The sequence below is a fragment of the Schistocerca nitens genome, chromosome 12 (assembly GCF_023898315.1).
Source record: "Schistocerca nitens isolate TAMUIC-IGC-003100 chromosome 12, iqSchNite1.1, whole genome shotgun sequence".
Lineage (NCBI taxonomy): Eukaryota > Metazoa > Arthropoda > Insecta > Orthoptera > Acrididae > Schistocerca > Schistocerca nitens.
Genome location: NC_064625.1, coordinates 190,894,969 through 190,914,889, shown reverse-complemented (window position 1 = coordinate 190,914,889; position 19,921 = coordinate 190,894,969). Strand labels below are relative to the sequence as shown.

The following is a 19,921-nucleotide window of genomic DNA, read 5'->3' as shown; positions in this document are numbered from 1 at the left end:
TGTTACTTATTTGTTTGACTGATGCGGCTGCTAAGTGCTATAACACATTCTGCACTCCCATGACAAGCCCTCGTAAGTTCAGCTCAAGTTGTAAACTAAAGGAAACACTCCACGGCATTCGCTTCAGAAGTGCTACAAATTCGTCGGGCAATAGACCGCGCCGCTCGAACTGTCAACACAACTGGCACTGCTAAGAGTATCCTACGACTTCCACATCGCTGGCAACGGGTCATACACAATGTTGGTGACTACTCTGAAGGTCAGTAAAACTTTGTACGATCTGTAAAAAAATAGTTGCCACTATTAAAGTTCCAACCCTCGTATATTTCAGTACATTGATAAGCCTTGGCGGACAGAATTGATTATGTACTAGTGGCTGAAGATTGATTATATTGTTTCTCAAATGGAGATTGGCATCACTTTAATTCAACAGAACTAGACCTGAAAATCTTCTCACAAAGTTGGCTGTACCTGTTGTGTCATCGACCTGTTTGGAATCACCAGATGAAAAAGTTCATTGTCCGCAGGTATGACGCTGTATACTATTGTTTCACATTGACAGCCTCAATATTCTAATAGTAATACATTCTCCCTCACTAGGAAAGAAAACACCTTTCAAACATCTTTTCACGTGGTCAAACACTTCTGTACGAAATTTCAACTCTGTCACAAGAACATTTGGAGCTTCAAAAAGAGATTCTGGAATTCTCGGTCCAAACTCACCATCAGTTTCTTTTAAAAGCAATGAAAAGGCAGATGGTCAGTGCGATAAAACCATTTTGATCATCATACACGAGATCAAGGACATTGTTCATCTGGTGACCCCAAAGCACTCAACAGAACAAGTACATTATGTACATGCATATGTATATTATGTGAAGAAATTTTGTTCATTTAATGTGCATGGTTTACGAAAAGGTTATTTTTTAAGCATTTCTTTACAGGTTATCGTTATTGTAATGATTTTCTACCATGAGTTACCTGTTGTTTGCAATTAACGAAATGCATATATGTGAAATGGTAAACTAAAAAACAAAAAACAGAAAAACGAATGCGAAACATAAAATAACAATTTAAGACATAAAAGAAATGTATGTAAAATAAATAAGTAGACTAATAATGAATGTATGTTCAACCTACCTAATTATAATAATTAGGTAGGATGAACATACTCTGACAACACATTCTGTACAGCTTATTTTGCAGAAACGGTATTTTAGAAACCTGCTTTATTACTCATAGATGTATGTAGTGTATATAGCTTGAAAGATTCTTCAGTTTATGTTGTAACAAAAGTTTTCGTTTTTCGGAATTGGCTTACGGTGGTGTGGTATTTTGCAAAATTTCAAATTATTACGAAATTCGATTATACAGTTTTCAAGATCGTTAATTACATATAAACTTTTGTATCAACATATTATTTTATATATCATCATTTTTCTGCAAACCTAATATTCTAAATTACCTCCCGCGGTATGCTTCATCCCTTAAATGTGAAACTGGGCACAAATGAGAAAATACGTATTGCATTATTTTTCTCCTGTCCTCGCCCGCCAAGTTCCATGAAGATCGTTTATTGACACTTGCGAATGTTCCCTTGTCAGTGTAGTGACACAAACAACACTTCGATCGGATTCCCATTAATCTTTAGATCCGCTTTCCCCGGTTGCGCAACTGGGGCGGGGGGGGGGGGGGCGTTTGGGATACACAAGTCGCCGACGTGATGGCCAATAGAAAGACTTCCTACACGAAATTATTATTATGTATATACAAAATTGTGTTTGTATGAAACCCTCGGAGCTCGACTCCTATTTTGCACTTGTCCAGTTTTGTCCTTGTGAAATTTCTGCTCGTTTTTACTTTGGGGGGGGGGGGTGTTATTAGTGTGATATTTGTATTACATGTAGGAAACTCATCCTCGATTTAAGTCGATGGCTGGCTGGCTGGTCTCTGAAAAGGAGGTGGCAGATATAAACGGTTTAGTTATTTTCTTCCTCTGATGCTATGGGGAGAGTGCCGGCCAAGCAGTGAATCTAGCCAGTCGGTGTTGGACCCAAACAGCCTGTGATGATTTACTGAGTGGTATATCCGCTTGTTTGACATGGCTGGATTTGTTATATACGCGATACTGCACAGGTGAGTATAAGGTTAAAGCTGTTGGCCTTCCTGTCCTGGGTTTACTGACCCCATGTAATGCCCGCTAGCTTACGCAGGATGATGTTTCTAGCAGCTACTTCACACTTCGTGTTCATGCAGTGTTTCGTGTAGGTGAGTCCTTTATCTGACACCTAATTCTTCTGAGGGTGCTCAATGCCGTAGCAGTTTTGTCTCCCACGCTACTTATAGTGTCTTTTATGCGTCTGTGCCTAAGTGGGGGCGGGGGGGAGGGGGGGTTGGGTTAGAGGTGGTTTTCCTTGTAGCAGCCAGTTTATCGAGAACTTCTGATAAATTCTTTTCTATGGTGGCAAAGTTATTTGCTTGGGTTTAATGGCATAGTCACCTGCGTATGCATAACTCTAAGTGCTTTGTGAGAGTGACTGGTCATTAACATGGATACTGGAAAGCAGAGCACACAGCACCCTACACTGCGGTATAGCGTTCTTGTGCGTTATCCAACTTTTTTTCTTTGCCCTTGGAAATCGACAAAGACTTCTGTTGCAGAGGACATCTCGGACCGTTTGTGTCGTACTGTGATCTTTACTTACTGCGCGCACTTCCCACAGGGGCATTGGATTGACTGTGTCGTGAGTACGTGAGTAGCTGGCTAGTCTACAAAGACAGCCCAGGCGGTCGTTCTTCCCTCAAATTCATCCTCAGTGTGTTGCTTTACTTTCAGTACCTGCGATGTGCGATGTATTCGCATGCTCTGAAGCCGCCTTGTTGTGTGATCAGAAGGGACGGCGTAGTAAAGAAACTGGTGTGTGATGTCTTCACCGGGTTTTTCGAATGTCTATGACCCCCTCCAGATCTTTAGCATTTTTCAGAGCGCGCTGCCCTGCAGTTATTCGTCAGTCTTTAAACGGCTGGTCTGAAATTGCTCTACTCATACGCCGACAATAAGAGTTACGCTGTGCCACAACTACGGTTCGGCAGTTTTGGTCCAATACAGAAATGACTTAGTAAATAGTAGGATTGCCAGCAGTACTAGTAGCTTTGTAGGGTTGTAGGGAAAGAAACGAAAATAAATGTGTAAGAGAGGAACTGGGAAACGACGACTTCTATTTTGTTATTGGTTGTTTATTTTGCACACAATTGAAACTGCACATCGTTCAGTATTAGGCCGTTGTGGCTTTTGTGTCCATTGAGAAAATGAATGTCATTTTAATGAAAGTTAGTTGACCGCATTATTTCTGAAGTTTTAAATAACGAGAGCAAGCACTTTTGATGCAACTACAGTTTACATGCGACGGACGAACCAACATGATTATTGTTGCTATTGTGTACTCGGCAGAAAGTGCCGACAATAGACGAATGGCAAGAGTTTCCTGTTCTTATTGATAAATGCGAAAGTTGTTTTTTTAATAATAAAAACATAATTTATGTAAGTTCTACAACGTATTGAATCCATGTTTTTTTGGCGGAGATTGCGGTAAAAACGATATGTGATAAATCTGTATTTTTTGTGTTTACTGTAACATCCGTTTGTTTCACATCACAAATCAGCAGTTTTAGAGAAAAAAAATCTGAATTAGACCTTGACATTTTAAATTTTGCTACAAATATTGTTTATTTTTAAGCAACAGGCAGGAGGACAACTATCCCTGCTCAGTTTGTAGACTCGTCAACGCTTCCGGTTGCTTCAGAAATCTAGTAAGATACTGATCGCATATGTAAACAAAACAATCGTTGCGAGGAAACGCCCGATAGGTACGCAACACTGGTGACGCACACGTAATGCGGGTGCAGTTTTCACAGACGAAGGCTACAAGGGAAAGTATCGAAGCCTACGCTTACGACAGTATACGCTAGCTTACCGTAGTTTTACGACTCTGGCCGACAAACCAGCTTGTCGAGTTTTGTCTTACTGAATGGTTTAAATGTTCGTTTGTATTTTGTGTGGTGTCGTTCTATTCTGCTATTCCGGCCGCGGTGGTCTAGCGGTTCTAGGCGCTCAGTCCGGAACCGCGGGACTGCTACGGTCGCAGGTTCGAATCCTGCCTCGGGCATGGATATGTGTGCTGTCCTTAGGTTAGTTAGGTTTAATTAGTTCTAAGTTCTAGGCGACTGATGACCTCAGAAGTTAAGTCGCATAGTGCTCAGAGCCATTTGAACCATTTTTATTCTGCTATTTTTGATGAATATGGTGCGTTTGTGCAACTCGAGTGAAATTTCATCTGCTTTGGCATTTGTGCATGTGTGTGTGTGTGTGTGTGTGTGTGTGTGTGTTTGTGTCGTGATATTCGTCGAGTCCCTGACTCGGTGGTTAAGAAGGCTCCATTTTTGAAATTTCGACCCATACCGTTTTCTTCAATTTTCTTGACCCAGTCTGTCTTGTTTGCACCTCATAGTGGTAGATGTGTGACGAAATAACATCCAGTTTTTAATGTTCAAAAGCAGTTACAGCCAGAAGGGAAATTAATCTTGATTATAGCGGACGAAAACTTACTGCACTGTGCATCATCTTTCATCAGTTACTGTAACGTATTCTTGAAAATCACTCAAGTCCTAGATGGTCGATTGCGAGACACTCAGAAAGAGACGACACGTCCTAGATAATTCAGTACAGCCTGACTCTTCCTATGGTTTAACGTAGCCTTTACTAGACATAAGATACATCCAATACAGGTAATTTTAAAAAAATCACCAGGAGTTCCGGAATACAAAATTAAGAGAGAAACATTGTACAAAAGCATGTTTTTTACATAAATTGCATGTAGAATGTGGTTAAATTCGATTTCAAGTAAGTCAGATGAACTGTGTGTTACGAACACTCAGACTGGTTGATCAGGTATATTAACACGTAGTCGAATGTAAAATGAAGCGCTTGGTCGATCGTTCAGTTAATGAATTTAATACTTAAGGCACTACCTGGCTACACTATTTTTTCTCGAATTAGTTCATCATCAGCTCTTTACACTGTTCCAAAATTTACAAAACGACTACCCATGTATAAACGCATACCAAGGGGTTTCATAGAGCAATTTTCACTTTTTATCTTGCATTCAAAGGGCTGTCAACATAGTTGGAATTTGTAATTTATAGCTATGTATCTTTTTGTAATCCATATATTCTAATGCGAAGGCATACTTCGTTTAAAATTTGTAGAAAAGCAATTATTGGTGTAAAACTACATCAAATGTCAAGAACTGAATTATTTACATTACAGTACTCATGCACAGTGACAAAATTGTGTTTCCTAGTCGTCCACTAATTTCAAATTTTTTCATAGTTCGGTAAAAATATCAAGAAACACACAGGAGTATTTCAAAAGAGTGATGGGGTTTGACAAGACTATATCCTCTACGTGTACGACGATAGACTCTCAGCTCATTTGCGAAACGGTAGTCTCTCTGGTGAGGGGCGTCCCGTGAGAAAGGCGTGAATCGTTGCCGTGGTTCCGTAGCAGCGCATTAGTCGCCGGGACTGCTGTTTTCCGACACGGATACCTGACTAAAGTTCGTTGCTTTTTACGTGATCTCACAAGTTTGCCTTCGTCTTGCTAACTACATTGAGCACTTTGCGGTCCCACCAAAATTTTCCACAACTCCTTGCCGTGCTCCTGTTTGGGCAGCAAAGTAACTGATGATGCCCGAAGTAGAGAGGATATAAAATGTAGACTGGCGACGGCAAAAAAGGCGTTTCTGAAGAAAAAAAGAATTATTAATGTAGAGTGTAGATTTAAGTGTTACAGAGTCTTTGGTGAAGACATTTGTATAGAAAGTAACCTTGTACGGAAGTGAAAGTGCTCGATAGGCAGTTCAAACAAGAGTAGAAGCTTTTGAAATGTGGTGCTACAGAAAAATGCTCAAGATGAGATAGGTAGATCATATAATCAATGAGAAGGTCCTGAACAGAACTAGGGAGGAAAGAAATTTGTAGCGTAACTTGACTGGAAGTGGGGATCGGTTGATAAGACGCACTCTGCGACATCGAGGGACACCAGTTTAGTGTTGTGGGAACGTTTGGGAGGGAGGGGGAGTAAAAATCGTAGAGGGAGACCAAGAGATGAATTCAGTAAGCAGATTCAGAAGGACGTAGGTTTCAGTAGTTACTCGGAGATGAAGAGTCTTGCAGATAGAGCAGCGTGGTGAGCTGCGTCAAACAAGTCTTCGGACTTCCCACATATCGGGATAGATTCTTTTTTGTGTATGATTAGTGAAATGATTCCTTTTTTCTTCAGAGCTGTCTCGATCGCATTTGATGCCGTGACAGTCCACCAGTTCGCTATGATGAGAGATTGTATATTCTCACGGAAGTAAAATGTAGAATAGTCACCTAACCAACCAATTTTGAGTGGCCACTTTGGACGCTAGATGAGTACGTGACAGTACAACGTGTCTGATCATGGCTCATAGTAGACGAAATCGGTAAAATGTCAAGGTACCAAACGCGATCGAGGCAATTCTGAACAAAAAAGACTCATTTTTCGAAACAGTGCACATTTGCACCTGCAGCCATACTCTTCAAATCGCCGTGAAGTACATGGCAGAAGGTGCTTCGCATTGTAGCAGTTATTACGGCTTTTTCCCGTTCCATTCATGCACGGGGCATAGGAAGAAGGACTGTTTGAATGCCCCAGTGCATTATTCTCACCATTCCTAGGAGAGTGATAGTATATTCCCACAGCCATCATTTGAAGCTGGTTCTGGAAACCATGTAAGTAGACTTTCTCGACTAGTTTAAGTCTATCTTCAAGAGTCTGGCTCTTCAGTTCTTTCAACATCTGTGACCATTCGTGCTTCCTTTCTGTGTAATACCTTCGATATCCCGTGTTAGTTCTATCTCGTACGGGTCCCACACACCTTAGCAATATTCTAGGCTGGGTCGGACAGTTTATTCGTAGACTTACTGCATTTCCGTAGTATTCTGGCAATGAATACTCCCCACTAGTGATCCTATGTGATCGTTCCATTCAATATCCCTGTCAGGTATTTGTCTAAGTTGAACTATTCCGAGTGTGAACAGTTCATACTGAAGTCATAAGATTACTACTTTTTTTTCGTTTTGTCTACTGCACAACTTTACATTTCTGAACATTTAAGACAAGTTCCCAACCTTTGCACCAGTAGGAGTACAGACAAGGGGACGCTACGACGTTGGGATCACACAACAACAACAACAACATCAAACTTTGTACACCTTCAGTAGTCCATCAAAACAACGTAATTTGCAAGTGGTAGGGTGAACTACTGAAAGCGAGAGATGTTTGACGCGTCTCTTGTGTGGCCGACGTTTCGACGCGTAGGGTCTGGATGGTGGGAGTCCTGGTGGTGAAGTGATCAGCGTTCGGGCTAAGTAGAACGAACGTGTTTGACACCTCGATTCCCGCTCAAACTTAGTTTTTAATTTTTTCTCACCACTGGTCATAGTATTCACTTAGTATGACATTTGAGATGTAACATGATTAGAAAGACCACGTGTATTTGCATGAAGTTTTAGTAAATTTCGTGTTATTTGGCTACTTACTATTTTGAATTAAATTTAGTTATTAGAACAAACCTATTTATAACTATCGACAAGTAAATGGAAAAAACTAGAGATTTCCTCAAAATGTATGCGTGTCGTGATTTGCGAAATCGCTTACACATGCAATGTGGTGAGGTACCCGGAACTACACTACTGGCCATTAAAATTGCTACACCAAGACGAAATGCAGATGATAAACGGGTATTCATTGGACAAATATATTATACTAGAACTGACATGTCATGACATTTTCACGCAATTTGGGTGCATAGATCCTGAGAAATTAGTACTCAGAACAACCACCTCTGGCTGTAATAACGGCCTTGATACGCCTGGGCATTGAGTCAAACAGAGCTTGGATGGCGTGTATAGGTACAGCTGCTCATGCAGCTTCAACACGATACCACGTTAATCAAGAGTAGTGACTGGCGTATTGTGACGAGCCAGTTGCTCGGCCACCATTGGCCACACGTTTTCAATTGGTGAGAGATCTCGAGAATGTGCTGCCCAGGGCAGCAGCCGACCATTTTCTGTATCTAGAAAGGCCCGTACAGGACCTGCAACATGCGTTCGTGCATTATCCTGCTGAAATGTAGGGTTTCGCAGGGATCGAATGAAGGGTAGAGCCATGGGTCGTAACACATCTGAAATGTAACGTAACAATGCGAACAAGAGGTGACCGAAATGTGTAACCAATGGCACCCCATACCATCACGCCGGGTGATACGCCAGTATGGCGATGACGAATACACTCTTCCAATGTCAGTTCACCGCGATGTCGCCAAACACGGATGCGATCATCATGATGCTGTAAACATAACGTGGATTCATCCGAAAAAATGACGTTTTGCCCTCCGTGCACCCAGGTTCGTCGTTTAGTACACCATCACAGGCGCTCCTGTCTGTGATGCCGCGTCAAGGGTAACCGCAGCCATGGTCTCTGATAGTGCATGCTGCTGCAAACGTCGTCGAACTGTTCGTGCAGATGGTTGTTGTCTTGCAAACGTGCCCATCTGTCGACTCATGGATCGAGACGTGGCTGCACGATCCGTTACAGCCATGTGGATAAGATGCTTGTCATCTCGACTGCTAGTGGTACGAGGCCGTTGGGATCCAGCACGGCGTTCCGTATTACCCTCCTGAACCCACCGATTCCATATTCTGCTAACAGTCATTGGATCTCGACCAACGCGAGCAGCAATGTCGCGATACGATAAACCGCAATCGCGATAGTCTACAAGCCGACCTTTATCGAAGTCGGAAACGTGACGGTACGCATTTCTCCTCCTTACACGAGGCATCACAACAACGTTTCACCAGGCAACGCCGGTCAAGTGCTGTTTGTGTATGAGAAATCGGTTGGAAACTTTCGTCATGTCAGCACGTTGTAGGTGTCGCCACCGGCGGCAACCTCGTGTGAATGCTCTGAAAAGCTAATCATTTGCATATTACAGCATCTTCTTCCTGTCGCTTAAATTTCGCGTCTGTAGCACGTGATTTTCTTGGTGTAGCAATTTGAATGGCCAGTAGTGTACTTTGCCCCTCGACACTTCCAGCTGCAGATACAGAGTCGGGCCCCATCGTTAACCTACGTAGCGGTGAGACGTCGCTAATGTAGCGAGAACGAATTGTGTAGGTGTGGATTTCTTTAATATCACATAATTTACACCTGTACTGCAAAAATGAAGGTTTGAGCGGAGTCGAACTGTCGCCTCATATACGTTCGTCTTACGAAGATCGAACGCTAACAACTTGAGCACCAGGACCTCTTACCGATCGGCCCCTTCGCACAGGTACATCAGTTTATTAGGGCTCCTACTAAAGGTGTACAAAGTTTGAAGTAAACCTGAGATCCCAGTGTTTGTGTCTGTCCATGTGAGTCAAATGCGAAAGGTAATGTCAGATTCCATTAAGACGATTACGTCGTGGTGTAGTCGGTACTTGTTGTGGTGGTAGGGCTGGCTGGAACCGTACCTTACGGCCGCGCGCCGTCCAGCGGAGCCGGCTGGAGAGACCGCTGGAGCCTGCTGGACGCTCCTCGCCGCGCTGCGCCACGCAGAGGCGCCCGCGCCGGCAACGCCGCACGCTCAAGGCCACGCTAATGTCTTCATCCAGCCGCAGCGGCAGCCACAAGGCTCCAGCCGGCCCGCTGGAAGCGGCCGCGGCCGCGCCTGGAGCTGGAGCTGGAGCTGGACCTCCCGTGCCGCTCTCCCCTCTCCGCTGATTGACTCGTTCACGTTCACGTTCGCCGCGGCTACCGGCGTGCGCGCAGACCGCACGCAATGCCGCGCCAGCCAGCCCGCAGCCACTTGCTGGCCCCCTCCCTTTCCCTGCCCCTGCCACTGTGCCCTAGCCAGCCGCCGCTCTGCTCGCCCACATCGACGACGACTCCCCACCGTCACTCGCGATGTCGTTTACGGGAAGATGTTTGTCGGATTTCGCTTGTCCGTCTCTTGTATTTGACAGTGTGTTGCGTGGTTTGCCATGTTTGTCGAACAAGGGCGGTGTTTGACGGGCATCAATGCCGAAGTGGGCTCTCAAACAGTTTGTCAAATTTTGATTGTTTGTCAAATTATTGTGACTGCGCTGCTCTATGGCGCTTGTTTACCAAACAATGACTGTGTTGAAACTTTCCTGGCAGATTAAAACTGTGTACCGGACCGAGACTTTACTTCTTCCAGTTTACTTCTGCCAGTAAAGCTGTGAGGACGGGGCGTGAGTCGTGGTTGGGTAGCTCAGTTGGTAGAGCACTTACCCGCGAAAGGCAAAGGTCCCGAGTTCGAGTCTCCGTCCGGCACAGAGATTTAATCTGACAGGAAAGTTTAATATCAGCCCACACTCCGCTGCAGAGTGAAAATCTCATTCTGGAAAGACTGTGTTCCACGTCCAGGTGAAAAAGAAAGTCTCAACTGAATTTTACGTCGGTGTTTGACAGAACACGATAGTAATATTAAAAAGGAAAACCTTTCCTGATATTCTGCAAAATTGTGTTTATTTCGTCACCAACTTTCTTTCGGATAATCAGGCCATCTTCAGGTGAGAACTGACTCTTGCAAACACAAACAAGGTGATGTGCGACATAAACAAAAAAATGTGTGTGAACTCTTATGGGACTTAACTGCTAAGGTCATCAGTCCCTAAGCTTACACACTACTTTACCTAAGGACAAACACACACACCATGCCCGAGGGAGGACTCGAACCTCCACCGGGACCTGCCGCACAGTCCATGACTGAAACGCCTTTGACCGCTCGGCTAATCCCGCGCGGCGCGACAAACAGATATTAATTGTACAGAAGATACAAAAATGAAAAAAGTGTTTACAAAGGAAAATATTACAATAATTACATTAACTAAATAAAGGGGTTGAAACGTCCCCTTAGAAAAATTTATGAATGACTGTGCTGATAAACCTCTTACATTATTTGATTTTCAAACAGCTGAGCAAAACTGAACGTACTCAGACATTACTCTCTTTACTTATTCTAATCAACACTAAACTGACACACAATATTTTTAGCGCAACGCAATCTGACTTTTAACAATCCCTACAAAAGAATGGCCTTGACTAACATTAACCTATACCTTTCACAAATCACTTACCTCACAAAAATCTTCGTTACTCATACTACTGCAATACAGCGAACGCCACTACTGCCAGCTAAATAAAAGATTCCAACTACTGAAGTCACTAACTACTGATAGGCATAGTTAGCAAATGAAGGATTTTGATAGAGAACAAACAATGTATTTACCTTAACAGTGTTCAAAAGTCGTAATATATATATATATATATATATATATATATATATATATATATCAATTCATGACATCCAGTCTTACAAATGTACTGTATCTGATGGACACACGTCCAGATCATCCGCTCTCAAAACTTCGCCATCTCTCTCCTCACATCCACCACTGCTGGCGGCTCACCTCCAACTGCGCAACGCTACGCGCTGTTAACATCCAGCTGCCCAACACTACAATAGCAAACAACAATGCAAACCAGCCACAGACTGCACACAGCACAGCCAGTGATTTTTATACAGAGCGCTAAGTGGCATTACCAATATAAAAACCTAAACAGCCTACTTACAAGTTGATGTAAACAAAGTTTTTATTTGGAGATACATGTAAATATGATGAGAAAGAAAATGAATTTACAGTTTGAACCTAGTATTTGCAATGAAAACTTGATTTGAGAAGGACGAAAATGGAAACTGATTCTCATCATATAATAATAGGCTGGCATTCTCTGTCAGTTGTTCGTTCATTTCCAGTACGCCGACCCGAGTGGCCGAGCGGTTCTAGGCGCTACAGTCTGGAACCGCGCGACCTGTACGGTCGCAGGTTCGAATCCTGCCTCGGGCATGGATGTGTGTGATGTCCTTAGGTTAGGTTTAAGCAATTCTAAGTTCTAGGGCACTGATGAACTCAGCAGTTAAGTCCCATAGTGCTCAGAGCCAATTTCCAGTACGGTCATCTTTCTGCTTTTTTTGACAGAATCCAAAACTTGACATTCTACATCATATGGATGGATGGTTTTCTGCTAAAAGATGATCAGCAAATGCCGAATCTTTCTTCCTTAACTGCCCACGTCTCTTATGTTCACGTAGTCTGTAATTGCCACAGCTCTACCTGAGTGACTTGTGTACACGTCTTCGCACTGCTTGCAAGTGATTTGTATAAGCCACTCTGTGTCAAGGGTCGCATTGTTTCTTTACTGTTGAATAAAAATTTTGGTATGTTGCTGGTATTACCGAATGCAGGTCCGTAGTTGCGTGGCTGACATTTTTGCAAGATTGTCTGAAATGTTGTCATTGTATTGAATTTTACACCATACTCTGTAGCTGTTCATTTCCTATTGCCTTAAATCAGCCGTTCCTGGAAGCGATTTGTTTGATGATTTGTAGTTCCGTTCGATAGGTTGGCGTGGCTAATAGAACAGATATGAGGCGATCCACTATTGAATGGAAAGCTGCTTGTTTGTTGCTATGTGGATGTGGGGGCATTGCAGAGTTTACTGTATAAGTAGCTACATTTTTTCCGTAAATGCTAAGTACGTGTTTTCTTGTAGTAATCTACTTGAAGGTCGAAGAAATTATCGAAGAGCCAAGCATCTCCAGTGTAAACTAAACTGTCTTATGTTCCGACTTTCAATGCTGTGGTAATGTATCTGTAACACAGCACACCATCGAATATCTAAACAAGTACCTAATTTTACAATTCAGTGGCTCTTGGTGCAAGAAAATTCTTTCTGAAATTCTCCATGAAAATTTCGGATAGTATAGAGGTGAACTCATAGGTAGGCCATCAGGCTGACTATATTACTTGTTTTGAAACTGAAAGTAATTCTATTTCACACACATATGAGTAGCATCAATTATGTCATGTAAGTCTGCAGCATTGCTTCGGATTTATGCAAAAGATCTGTTAATATGTTTATGGTTTCATCAGTAGGTACATTTGTAAATACGCTAATCACATCAAACGATATTAGTTCAGAAATCTGTGGGATTATTCAGAAATAAAGACCCCAGTAGAGTATCAAACAACTTTTCGAATTATTTGGCTACGAGCTGCTTTGTTCGACCTGTTTGGCGAACAGTTATCGTGTGTGACGTGTTGGTCAAAGAAAGACTGTGTTTGACGTGTTTGACAGAAATTTTGATTGAAGGGCGATCTGACAACTCTGCTGACCTTTTACGCACGCCTTTTCCAGACAAAAGGCAGACCAGACCGTACGTACGCTTATAATGGTTCGCCGCGTTTTGAGCGTAAATGGCCTTTTGTTGCGGATTCTCTCTTTGTATCGTGAGTTTCCACAGTTGTGGAAACAGAGATCCGACGTTTAAATGGACAATAACGGAATATCACAGGCCGTTACCGAGGCGGTAGAGGCGTTGCGCCGTTCCCTTATTAGACAGGCAAACGTGAAAAAAAGTAAATAAAAAGTAATCCAAGCAAAACACACTTGAAGGACTACAGCAACACACTCTTGCCTTTTAATACCTCATTTATTGCTTCAACTGTTCCCAGAATAACGCCACTAACTGCACGCGGTTCAGTTCAGGATAAAAAAATCTTCGAAATTGCTGCAGCCGCCAGATATTTCCAAGTCGCAGAAAGTCGCTGAGAAACTTAAATTGATTTTCGCGTAAATATCTCCTTTTTCAGTGCCAGTACGAAATAATTGTACTAAGTTACTAAAAGTCTGACTGTCGATTCGGAGAAAGTTGACCTAATCATTAGGTTTTGGCTGTAACACTTCCTTCGGCAGATTTTCATGGGTATAGCCATCTATCAGTTTGAGCTACTCACTGGACAAGCGTCTCGTTTCTACACAGTACTTTGTCTGCCTCGGTTGCCATTTACACTAGTGTGAACCGTGAAAGCTGCTTCTAACGTATCCTTAAGCTTCATAAACTTGTTTCATGCGTCGACACGCTTGTTTGACAAACACGCGGAAAGCAAACGACGAGTTTGACAAGTAAGTTTGATCGTTCGCGGGGCGTTACAGCTTTCGACACCTTCCTCACAAGCGGCTTCTAATGAAACTGCGTGCCTATGCAGCATCGTCTGTTATAGGACTGAACTCGTGAGTCGTGTCGGAAAGGTCACAGTCATTAGTAACTGAGGGCAAGTCATGGGGTGAAAACGAACTGTTACGGGTTTTCCACCAAAGATGCGTTACAAGCCCTCGCCTGTTATAATCTCCATAAACGATTTAGGAGAGAATTTCAGCAGCGCTCTTAGATTCTTTGCAGGTGATGCTATCGTTTACCGCCTAGTAAAGTCATCACCAGACCGAGAGGAAACGCAAAATGATTGACACGTACCTCCGTGGTGCGAAACGTGGAAATTGATCCTAAATAAGGAAAGGTGTAATGTTCTACATATTGTATGAATACTAAAAAAATTCCATAGTATAAAAGACACAGATTAGGTCCAAGATTGCACTAAATACCTATATCAATTGCGAAGTACTTAAATTGGTACCATCACAAAGAAAAGGCAAATCAAAAAGTGCCTCAGAGTTGTGCGACGTAAAAGAAAGTTGGTAGGCGTTTTTCTGTATCTGGAACATGACGTCTGTTCTGTCGCATAACAGGGGCGCTAGTAGCACCGCTCCGAGAATACAAATGAGGTTTGCTTTAAATACACGCTGTCCCTGAGCGGAGAAAATCTCCGACCCAGCCAGGAATCGAACCCGGGCCGACAGGTATGAAATTCCGTCGCGGTGACCACTGAGCTACCAGGGGAGGACGCTGCTAAAATGGCGGTTTATGAAGATTTAAGGGAGTTTGGACGCAGTGTTATAGTTGGCGCACGAGCGCAGCATCTCCGAGGTAGCGACGAAATGGCAATTTTCCCGTACGAGCATTTCACGAGTGTAGGGACAATATCACGAATCCAATAAAACATAAAATCTTCGACATCGCTGCGGCCGGAAAAAGATCCTGCAAGAACGGAGCCAACGGCGACTGAATAGAATCGTTCAATGTGACAGAAGTGCAACCCTTCTGCAAATTTCTGCAGATTTCAACGCTGTTCTGTCAACGTCAGCGACCGAACCATTCAACGAAACATGATCAATATGGGCTTTCGGAGCCGAAGGCCCACTCGTGTATCATCGATGACTTCAAAAAGCTTTAGACCTCGCCAGGGCCCGTCAACACCGACATTGGACTGTTGATGACTGGAAACATGTTCCTGATCTGACGAGTATCATTTTTCAAATTATATCGAGCGGATCGACATGTACGGGTATGGAGACAACTTCATGAATCCGTGGATCCTGCATGTCAGCAGAAGACTGTTCGAGCTGGTGGAGCGTGCAGTTGGAATGATATGCGACCCCTGATACGTCTAGATGCGACTCTGACAGATGACACGTACATAACTATTCTGTGTGATCACCTGTATACATTCGTGTCTATTATGCATTCCGATGGGCAATTACAGCAGGACAATGCGACACCCAACACGTCCAGAAATGCCAAAGAGTGGCTCCAGAAACGCTTCCGCTGGCTTCTAAACACCCCAGCCGAGAACATTATTGAGCATATCTGGGGTGCCTTGCAACGTGCTGTTCAGAAGAGGTTTCCACCCCCTCTTACTCTTACGGATTTATGGGCAGCCCTGCACGATTCATGGTGTCAGTTCCCTCCAGCACTACTTCAGACGTTAGTCGAGTCCGTCGTGTTGCGGCTCCTCTGCGTGCTCGCGGGGGTCCTACACGATATTAGGCATGTGTTCCACCAGTTTCTTTGGCTCTTCAGTGTACGAGAAACGCAGGTATTGGAAAGGAGTTGAAAATATTTGATATAAACGAAATTGTTGAAGAAAATACGCAGAAATACATATTCCATCTGTTGCGAGTGGAGGAATCAAGATTACCATCTGGCAGTACATTCCGCAAGGCAATACAAACACAGCAAAGTATATGGAAGGCCCAAATGCAGCTGCAGAAGTCCGAACAAGGACTAAAGCTTGAAGAAGAACCACAAGAGGAAATGTTATGCAGTAAGTCTGGTTTTATCACATGATTTTTTTCATACAGAAAATCCTATTCATTCCAAGATCTTCCCTGTTATGAAAAACATTGTCGATGCAAATTAACAAGGCTGACGGTTAGGGAATCAAGTTACCGGATTCTTGGAGAAAAATTACTGAATAATGGCCATCTGGGATGTCTCATATTCCACTTAAAGATGATTAACTAGAGAAAAGATGTACAAAAAGCGTAAGTTCAATATAGGCAAAATAAGTGGGGGATTGTATGGAACTGGGGACCTAGAAACGACGGAGAGGCTTCGTCCCCGCCGTAGCCCTTAGTGGTTCACAACAGGCTACAGCAATCCACCCAACCCACCGCCGCCCCACACACCGAACCCAGGGTCACTGTGCGGTTCGGACCCCAGTAAACACCCCCCCCCCCCCCCCCCCCGAAAAGTCTTACACCAGACGAGTGTTACCCCAATTTTTGCGTCGTAGACGTGGTAGAGTAGTTATGGTGTACGCGTATGTTGAGATAGTGTTTGCGCAGCAACCGCCGACATATTGTAATTGAGGCGGAATAAGGGGAACCTCTACATCCCTATAAACATCTCAAAAATGGCATCGACAGGAAGTGCAAAATGGCTAAGCAGGGATGGCTAGAGGACAAATGTAAGGATGCAGATGCTTATCTCACTAGGGGTAAGATAGATACTGCCTACAGGAAAATTAAAGAGACCTTTGGAGAGAAAAGAACCACTTGTATGAGTATCAAGAGGTCAGATGGAAACCCAGTTCTAAGCAAAGAAGGGAAAGCAGAAAGGTGGAAGGAGTATATAGAGGGTCTATACAAGGGCGATGTAAAGGAGGACAATATTTGGAAATGGAAGAGGATGTAGATGAAGATGAAATGAGAGATATGATACTGCGTGAAGAGTTTGACAGAGCACTGAAAAACCTAAGTCGAAACAAGGCCCCGGGAGTAGACAACATTCCATTAGAACTACTGACGGCCTTGGGAGAGCCAGTCATGACAAAACTCTACCATCTGGTGAGCAAGATGTATGAGACAGGCGAAATACCCTCAGACTTCAAGAAGAATATAATTATTCCAATCCGTAAGAAAGCAGGTGTTGACAGATGTGGAAATTACTGAACTATCAGTTTCATAAGTCAAAGCTGCAAAATACTAATAGCAATTCTTTACAGACGAATGGAAAAACTGGTAGAAGCCGACATCGGGAAGATCAGTTTGGATTCCGTAGAAATATTGGAACACGTGAGGCAATACTGACCTTACGACTTATCTTAGAAGAAAGATTGAGGAAAAGCAAACCTATGTTTCTAGCATTTGTAGACTTAGAGAAAGCTTTTGACAATGTTGACTGGAATACTCTCTTTCAAATTCTAAAGGTGGCAGGGGTAAAATACAGGGAGCGAAAGGCTATTTACAATATACGCCAAATCATATTCAATAAATCAACTATCGTGTCCGCGACGCACTATAGCAACAGACATGCAAGCTGTATACAAACGAAGCCAGCAGTTCTTGGAACAATGCAGGGGTGTCCTACACGATTCAAACGCCGATCTCCAAAGTGGAGACCTCGTGAACCGGGCAGCTGCAGGAAGAATGACGAAGAACGCTATCGTAACTGAAGAAGCCAGCCGCCCACTCTCCTATCGCCACCCGTCCTCCCTAATGGGACACTGTAGCGGCCGGGAGGTCACTTCAGTGAATACCCACCCGTGAAAATTTTGATCAAACCGCTTTGCTGAAAGTGGTAACTAAGAAGCTGGTGATATCACTGGATCTATCTCACCAGAAATACTGTAAGCTGGAAGTTCAGGGCTATCCAACCTCAGGAAAGTTCAGCAAAATATGATGAGACATTCCCCACGAATTTGTCTCAGTGGAGATATTGTGGGCAACCAGAGATTGTCAGCGCGAACTGTCACAGGTTTACAAAACTGTTAAAGCTTCTGTGACCACTTGTTGACAAATTGCCTGTCGGCTTCCGTGTCGGTTTCTTCGCTCGACGTCTGTCTATCTATTTTTCTGACATTTTGCCAACACGTTTCAGTCTTATCAGGATCTAAGTGCAGCTTCTGTCAGACAGTGCTTCATTAAAAGATAACTAGATCATCTGCAGAAAGTCCGACGTTACCTTCGATATCTTGTGCAATGTCAGTAATATACTACATGAGTAAGAGGCCCGACACACTTCCCTGGGGCACACTTGAAGTTACACCTACAGCTGACGATGCTCCTTCCTACCAAAAAACTGTCAATGAAGTCACAGATACCACTTGATACCTCCCATTCCGGGAGAACGATGGAGTAACGCGCTGATTGGACTGCTACGTTAGCGGGAAATGCTAATGAGAAGCACTGTATAGTGGTGCTCCCTTGTGCAGCTGAGACAGAGTTTTCCCCTTTTTTTTTTAAGAAAAAAGTGCTCTCTCTCTCTCTCTCTCTTGCTCCCTCCATCCCTCACTCCTATCGTCTGTCTCTCTCTGCCCATCTCTCTCTCTCCCTGTCTCCCACTCACTCACTCTCTTTGTTTCAATGTTTCCCTTTGCAGCGAGTTCGTTATGCAGGTTTTCCTCTGCTGCTCGCGTTCCGTATCACGCAGTAAGACAGCCGCTGTTTCTCTGACAGCCAGCCACACGGTCTATGGACACTGCCACTTTTCTTCCAGTTCCTCTTAGAAATGTCTTTGAGGGGAAGGTGAAGACTTCCAGATGGCCATTTCCGTGAACGGTTCTCGCCGTAAAAAGTCCTCCATTGCTACCGAACAATCATAACTGGCTCTTCTGACCAGGAGTAGCTTCTATCCCTTCACGGTAAAGATTTCGGATTTTTTTTTCTAACTTTTGATTCCCTGACTCATTTCCTGCTTCTATGTTCAGCGTACTTCCACTACTGTTCACCGAGACTTCCGCAACCGTTTAAGATTCCGTAATTCTGTTCTCATCCTTACGAACTGTGAGAAAGTCTTCAGTAAAATATGTAGTCAGTTTTCATAGCCATACCAAATACAGTGATATCAGCTTAGCTGTTTCAGATAGAACTGTAATAATTCCTGCTGCTAGAATCGTAGCTTTAAAACAGACGAATTGGATGGCGTTTCACACTTTAGTATACTATTAGTAGTTTCTGAGTAATTATAATATTTATAACCTACGGTTCATCCTCTTTTGAATATCGAAACGATTCACTGTCTTATGCGAAAGTTCGTCGTTTCATACGCAAATAATGAAATACGTCACGTCGGATAAGGAGGAAGCAGAAAAACGCACGACCGCGATATCTGTGTAAAAAGGACAGAGGAGAAATGTAACTTTTATTTCGTCTGCGTTTGTCATTCAGAGAAACCGGGTATGCCACTTTTTTCCGGAGAACACAGAAAGAAGGCGGAGAGATCAGTTGAATTCTACGTATAAGGAAGTTGGTGTCCAACAAGAATGTCAGTTCAGCGAACGTGCTAAAATTATTTTTCAGCGGGCACTCACATAGTATGTGGAGGGTGGGAAGGAACCTTGCAAGGAGCGGACCAAACGAAATAGACTGGTGTCCAAAATTAAAGCAACAAACCGCTATTTCCCTGTCCTGTGTCTAATCCACGTTATAATCGTAAAAATTGTCAACAGATGTCGCATTCCAATGGCACACTAATCATTACGTCAGGACACTTTTCAAACGGGGTAGTGTTTTCCGGGTAGTCGCACATCCACAGTCGCAGACGGTGCAGTGTGGCACAGAGAACACGCCTACCAGACTCTCTGCGGT

At 43.4% G+C, this 19,921-nt stretch overlaps 1 protein-coding gene across 1 annotated transcript in view; it reads right to left on the bottom strand.

Annotated features, from left to right (window-relative positions):
* LOC126215010 (histone-lysine N-methyltransferase 2D-like) overlaps positions 1-19,921 on the bottom strand; it is a 54,855-nt gene that overhangs the window by 7,050 nt on the left and 27,884 nt on the right. The gene's annotated exons all lie outside the window — the stretch shown is intronic.